Source organism: Podarcis erhardii, assembly GCF_964252035.2.
Source record: "Podarcis erhardii genome assembly, chromosome: 6".
Lineage (NCBI taxonomy): Eukaryota > Metazoa > Chordata > Lepidosauria > Squamata > Lacertidae > Podarcis > Podarcis erhardii.
Window position 1 is genome coordinate 8262554 of NC_138510.1, and position 7608 is coordinate 8270161.

Here is a 7608-nt window from a genome sequence, read left to right on the forward strand (position 1 = left end):
AGCATGAAAAACATGGTCCACCATCACATTCGCGGCATGCTGGCTGCTGGAGCCTTGGTCGCCTCCACCCACCCGGCGCCCGTTCCGCGCTCCTCTCCCCAGTGTGTTATTTTTGAAAAACACGTGTGGTGTGTTTATGCAGACTTTACTCTGAATTACTGTACATATTGTTTGGTTGGAGAATTTCACTGCAAAATTCAGGGAGGTGCAAATTTTGAAAAATAGTTGTGTTTTGGTTCACGTATTGCTTCCAGAAGTGCGAATTAGGTAGTTCCTCACTAAAATGCTAATAAATGTCTCCCTCATTCCTACTCTCCCTTTCTACTTCTCAGTGTTCACTTACTGTATTCGCCAACAACCACCTACTGTGCCACCACAAAGTATCTTTGAAAGCCTGACTCTTTCAAGCAGGATGAAGTATGCACAAATATTCCATGATTAACGACATGATTAATGACCTGAGCCTTTGATAAGGTTCCAGGCACATCCCCCATTACATAGAGAATCAAAGCAGCACGCAGAAGTGATGAGATTTATGGCTACATTGCTATGCTTTATTGCAAATTACGCAGACAACAAAGAAAAATACATCCTCTCTCTGTGAAAGCAGAGAGCAACTGAACAAAGGAACAGGAAAACGGTAATGTCACATCTGTCTCCTGTCTTCTGTGAGACTTCCAACAGCCTGGAATGTCTCTGGAATGTAAACAGAGTTTTGTGACTCCAAAGCACTGCACAGTGACAAACAGAAACTAACAGTGAGGGCACCTGATTGTGAGCCCATATATTGCTTTCCCTTGGTGACATATTTCTCTTGATGACACAAATGGGTGGCCGTTGGCCTGATCCAGTAGGACCCTCTTAGCTTCTTAAGATTCTTTCCCCAAGAGCTGAACATGAATTTAAAGCTGGTTCCCATTAGAGTTTTTATTAGTAACTTCAGAGACGGGTGTTTCTGTCTAGTGTGTCTCATTGTCAAAGCAAATTGGTTATTTCCCCATTGGGAGAAAACTGCTTTTGTGTCCTTAGGAGTTCGGCCAAGATGCACTTAATGAAGTTGGCACTGAAAGTATTTTGATTGGGAGGTATATTTGGAGAAGGAAAGCAAAAGCCCGCAACAAAAGGAAGGCAGCAACTCTTTTCTTATTATATACAGAATCAAGCCCATGCCCAGCTTCTAGCTCTAATGCAAAGCTGCTTCCTGGAAAGGTGGTTTCTTCTTCTTCTAAGTTTGTTCACTAATGAATCAGGCATTCATTTTCAGTTGGCAATGAAAACATTAAAGGCTGCCAACCAGGGATTCTGATACCATTTTGTTCTGCATCACACAGGTCGTGGTGGAAATGCTTGTGGCATTTTCTCCGAAACTGAAATTTCACCCCCAAAGGAAAATGACATTTCCAAAATAGTTTCTATTCCTTGTTAAAAGGTTAAGTGGACATGTTGAAGAACGTTGATGGAACAAAATTGCACATATATATGTATATAATCCTCAGCAATTATAGCAAAATTTTTAGTACAATGAAATGTGATTCTCTTGGAGTGTGTGGTTTGAATGCAAATCATTGGCCCCATTATAAGGTTTCAGATCTGCGCCTCTGATCAGAGCTCAGAATATCTCAGATTGCCCGTATTTCTGCAATTAACTCATGTGCTCAAGATATCTTCTCCAAAATCTATGTATCGATTCTCCCAATATAAAGAAGCTGTACTTTGATTTTGGACAGGAAATATTCAGAACAATAAATGGGGCCAGTGTGCCTGAGCAGCAGAACCTATTAGATGCCATTTCTGTTTTTAAAATATAATGGCAAGATTGGAGTTAACCCTTCCTTTCTCAACTGTGACCCCTTGCAGAAACCCAACCCCTGCACACTGGAATAAGCTTAAAATGATGTCCTTGTGGTAGCGGGGAAAGGTGAGGAGGGGAGACTGCAGGCCAAATGGAGAGGCCCCATGGGCTACATATAGCCTTTGAACCAACAGTTCCCAATGTGTGCCCCACATTGTGGTGGAACCATGCATGCAAAACAACATGGAGTTCTTGCCCAAGGTGGCATCCCCATGTTGAATTCTCCTCTTGCCTCCTCTGCAATGTATGGAAGCACCCATGTTCTGAAATCATTATGCCAGAGATGGGCCATCCATGGCCCTCCAGATGTTCCAACCCAAGGTCAGGAATGATGGAAGTTGTAGTCCAACAACATCAGGAGGGCCGCAGGTTTCCAAACCCTGCCACAAATTGGCATTCCATGGATCTCTTTATGGGGAGGGAATCTGTAGGCCTCCCTTTGTTTTTGGACTGCCTGCAACTCCCATCATCAATGCCCACCTTGCTGGCTGGAGCTGATGGAAGCTGGAGTCTAGGAGCAACTGGCAGGCTATGGGTTCCCCATCCCTGAATCTTGCTGTGAGTTTCATTCACTGCTCCACATCATTGGCTGCTGCTGGAAGTGCACAACGTCATGATCTGGGTGAGTAGAACTGCCCATTACGAAGAGGGAGAATCTCACTTGGGGGCACCATTTTCCATAGCTTCTCCTCATCGCTCAAATCATGTTGTTCTTCCACCTTTATGAGTTGCTCCGGTATCCTGCTTGTGATGGCCTGGGACTTGGGCTTGGACTTGGAACCAAAGGAGTCTCAGTCTGCACCGGATCCTTTACCTCAGGTATCATCTGAACCAAGTCTGGGGCCTGATCCTGAAGAGTCCCAGTCTGCACATATTCCCCTGCAACAAGCACCAGCTGGGCCAAGTCAGGGGCCGGAGCCTGCCCTGGCTCCAGATGCAGAGATTACCTCACTGCCTTCAGCTGGGCCGTCACTTACAGCTGCTCCACTACTGGTTTGGTCAGGGGAGGCTGAGGCGGCCCCTGGATCTAGTAACCCACCAACGTCTTCCGAGCTGCAGAGACGAAGGTCTGAGAGAAGTAGAGACCTGAGTACTCGCAGGAGGAGTGCTCGCCTTTGGGCGAAACAGGGAGGTGAGTCACTGGGGGATCAGGACCGGCTGCTACCCTGACAAAGATAAAAGGCTGTCGGACCCCGCCCCATGTTGGGGGAGCAACATTGCTGTATGCCAGACCCTGCCTGAGATCCTGTACCTGTCCATGCCTGTTTCCTGCCTCGTGGCCTGCCTTGACCTTGTTGGACTGACTCCTAGTGGAACCTATGGATTCTGGACTGGACCTGGACCGTGGTTCTTGGGTTACCCCTGGGCCCAGCACACTGTTCCAGACAGAGCTAACATGCAGAATGAGGAAAGTGGGGAAAGAGTTCAGACAAAGAAGCAGGACCATGGAAGCAGGACCTGTTGTAGTCGTGCTGAACAACAACATGGAGAGATCAGAGGAGTGGGAGGCCAGCCAAAACCAGCAGAGTCTCTGAAGTATACTTGCCTGGAGGCAGTGTCAGTATTCAGAGTCAGGGCCAGTCCTAGGGTTGAGCGAACAGCAATCCACATGGTCAGACAGTCCAGGGGTCAGGGAATCTGATGGTCAATAATCAAGACGCGCAGGAAGCAGCAAGGTAGGGCCAGAAACTACAAACGTTGTTACTAGCATTTGATTGCTGCTGGTTCTCATCACCTTCTCTGTGTCCTTGAAGGCTGATCAGCTGCAGGTGGAGTCACACCACCTTCTCCTGCTTCAGGCCGCTGTTCAACAGGTGAAGCTGACTCCTGGCCCATGAGAGCTCCAAACGGAGCTAGTAAAAATTCAGACTGGATTCAAGCACCCAAGATGAGCAGATTGGACGCTGCTCCAGCAAAGGCCTGGTGCCAATTGCAGATTTAAATAGCTTGTAGTCAGGTCAGGTTTTCTAGCTTGGCTCCCTCTGGGAAAGCTATCAATGTTTTAAAGGGTCCATGTTAACTTCTTCCAGTATTTTCTCTCACAGAGGTTTAAATTGTGTCTTCTGGGAGTGATCCCTGCATTCAGCCTTCCCTTCCACTCTGATATCCTTCAGTCTCTTTTCCTGGTTATGGGAGATTGGATTCCTGGGTCATGACACATGGATGATTCTGCCAACCCTTGGATCACAGAGCAAGCAGATCTGAAAAAAATAATAATCCCTTGAACAATGAGGTGATATTGGTGAATGAGAAATGCAGAGGGCAAAATAGATTTCAGATAATATATTCACGTGATGACAGCACTGAGCCTGATCAAGGTGTGAGGAGTGCAGCTACACCAGACAAGCACAGCAATCTGCCTGCTCACACTTTGAGCTCTATTTGGGTAGCTCCTTCACAGATTTATTATGACATGTTTTCATCAGATACATAGTCTTTGAGATGTCACAATATTCCCCTCTTTTTGTCTTGCAGCAAAATGAAAACATAGGAACATAAGATCATAGGAACCTAAGGATCACTGGATCAGTTCAATGACCCATCTAGACCCATCTTGTTCCAGAGTTCTGGCCAACTAGATGCTTCTAGAAAACCCTCAAGCAGGGCATAATTCAGATGGAAATTCCCAGGTGTCAAAAAAGGTTATTTATGTACGCCACTACTGCGGCCTGTGTTTTGTTAGCCCCCAAATGGAAAACGAGCGAGGTCCCAACCAAAGAAGAACAACAAGATGGAATATGCGCAGTTTGTGGATCTAACTTAAAGAATAAGAGAACAAGAAGAACATACGTTTAAAGAAGATTGGAAAACATTTTTGAATATATGGGGAGTGTTGTGTACACTTGAAAACAAAAATAACAGATTGGCAAATCAAATCACGGGAATTGGTGGAGATGGCTCAACTAACTAGTAAACTCAGAGGAAACTCAAAGCAAAAATTTGTGGAAAAATGGGATGCTTATAGAAGATATTTTCAAAAATACAATAATAGTTTTGACTCCGTGCTAACATTCGCGTGATAAAGGAACTGAAAGGAGGTGGACAACAATTAAGGATTTATTATGTTTTCAGAATGTATTGGAAAAAATATATAGAAAGGTTTTTTGTTTTGTGTACATTCAAATGTAAGATAAAATATATGCAAAGGGACTTGACAGGAAGTCAAAGTTGAAGAAAAGATTTTGGAAGATAAAAGGGGGAAAAATATTTACTTTCATTATTATCATTTTGTGTGCAGGTGTGGGTGTGTGGGTGTCTGCACATATGTGTGTTTTTGTATGCAATGTTTGGGAGGAAATAAGACGGTAAATAACAAATAACAAACTAAATATTGATGTATGTAATTTTTATTTCTTAATTATATTTAGTAGTAGTATGGCTGTATTGTTTTTTGTAACATAAAATCATTCAATAATATATATATATATGAAAACATTGGCAGCATTACTATAGATTCAACAAAGCCACTTCCGACCTCGGGAGGAGGTGGTGTTGCGGGCATCACGCCCCAACACGTGTGCGGAGGCTGGCTCCCAGCCCCACACGATCTGGGAAATCCTCGGCCGCGTCATCCCGGGCCAGCCAATTGGCTGGCCCAGGGGGCGTGGCTTGCCTCATTTAAGGCAAGCACAGCCCTGGGATCTCCCTCTCTTTGCCTGTGCAGCTGCTGTTGTTTCCCACCCGCCCGCCCTTTAAGGTTCCCCTTCTGACCTTGCTATGGACCTCGGTTGGTCGCTGTTAAGGGGCCTGGTAGGAATTTTTTTCCACTTGGCAAATTGGCACCAGACATTTGGTTTTTCGCCTACCTCATAGCAAATTGTCACAACTTTCTCTGCTTTGGTGGTTAGGCATTGGTATGGGTATTGTTGTGTAGATGTATGGGGGGGAGGAGCACCATCACCTCCCCCAAATATATTGAAGGGTAGTCCGGTAAAGGATTCTGGGGGGCGTTGCCTCGTCCGAAGCCTATGGAGGTCAGGGCCTAAAGCGCGCCCCCGAGCGGTGACCCCGGGGGAGTCCCTAGTTGACGTGCATCAGCAGGGCTCCCCCTACTGGTGTTAACCCTTCCCGGTCTTCAAGCAATCAGGCTGAAGCCGGATAGTCAATAGGACCAATGCCTAAGCCAATACCGCTCATCACCTGTAACCAATAAAGTTGTGGCCTAATTTTAGCCCATTAACCTAAATTACTGTGTCCTGTGTCTTTATTTCTACTGGTGGGAGGCGGGATCTCACCACGCAATGCATTTTGCACACAGTTTCAAGACAGCAAGACACATAACCAGCCAAGATGCCCATGTTCGTGGTCAACACCACAATGAGCTGGGACGCCATGCCCGAGAGCCTCCTCAGCGAGCTCACCCAGCAGCTAGCCAAGGCGACCAGCAAGCCAGCCCAGTACATCACCATCCACATCGTGGCTGACCAGCTGATGCCCTTGTCAGCATCACCCTTGAGCCAGTGTCACCAACTGGACTCATGCACTTCAACCCCGACTGGGCTAGGCAAGCTGGGTAGCACTTCCAGAGACCACCAGGTCAAAGTGCTGTGGACTCACAGCTTAGAGTTGTGAGCACCGGATTCACTTCCACAATACTGTCGTCGCACAGCAGAGTATAGCAGAGTCTGGCAGTGTATAAACAACTCGGAGAGCAGCTCTGTAGAATATCTTCTTTTATTCTATAACTACAGCTATAATACAAAACTATATACAGAGCCAAATAGGTCTAAGCATAAATGAATGCTGCACTGAGTGTCTGCAGCTGCTCTTAGCAGCAACCTTATCTCTACACACGATCTCTAACACTCAGTCTCTCTCTCTCCGACACACTAACTGACTGACTGACTTACTTGGTGCCGGAGCTGAATAAGTAGAAAGCAAAACACTGCTCCTCCTCTCTGGAGAATCAGCAGACTCGTCAGGAGATTCTTGGATATGGGAGGGGTGAAATCTCCTCAGCCCTTCGGAGGCTCCTCTGATCCCTGTGGCCTCTGCAGCTACCACAGCATCGCCAAGATTTGTGGGCAGCAGAACAAGGCCTACACGAAGCTGCTGTGTGAGCTGCTGACCAAGCACCTACACATACCTACATCAATTACTGTGACACGAACGCCACTAACATGGGTTGGAACGGCTCCACCTTTGCCTAGTCTGCTCCTTCCTGCACAGCTACCTGGTGGGCCTGCTGCCCCCTTGTGTTTGCCAGCAATCACTACCACCTCTTCCTTCCTCCTTCCCCTTCCTTTCGATGGTTCTTTTTAGCAGAGCCTGTTGCATGTATCCAGTTTCTGAAATGCAAATAAAAGCTCTGGCGGGGGGGGGGGGACGATAGATTCAACAGTGTGAATAAGTTTTGATGGATGTAATAATGGAATACTGAATGGTTTGGTTTATATAAAATATGCAGGGATTTATGCTATGCAAAAGGAACCATGGAAAGAAAAGAAGGGAAGTCACTGATATTTTAAGGTTGTTTAAATGAATATTCTAAATTGTAAAACCAAAAATGTAATATAATATATATACCGTATTTTTCGTCCCATAGGACGCTCCGTCCCATAGGACGCACCTAGTTTTTTGGGGGGGAAATAAAGGAAATTTTTTCCCCTTTATTTCCCCCCCAAAAGCAGGTCAGGGAAACTGAACCAGGTCGGAACGGCACTGCGCCTCCCTGCTGTCCCCCGAGCTTGTGGGGCTGGCCGATGTATGCCTTAGGAGACAGGCTGCTATCCGCAGCGTGGGGAGCCCTGCGGGGA

The 7608-nt window shown here is 46.3% G+C and overlaps 1 pseudogene across 1 annotated transcript; it reads left to right on the forward strand.

The window, feature by feature from the left end:
• Positions 1–6102: 6102 nt before the first annotated feature.
• On the forward strand, positions 6103–7165 carry LOC309344225 (macrophage migration inhibitory factor pseudogene; annotated as a pseudogene). Its single transcript has 2 exons — positions 6103–6295; positions 6812–7165. The product of its transcript is annotated as a macrophage migration inhibitory factor pseudogene (transcript).
• The last annotated feature ends 443 nt before the right edge of the window (positions 7166–7608 follow it).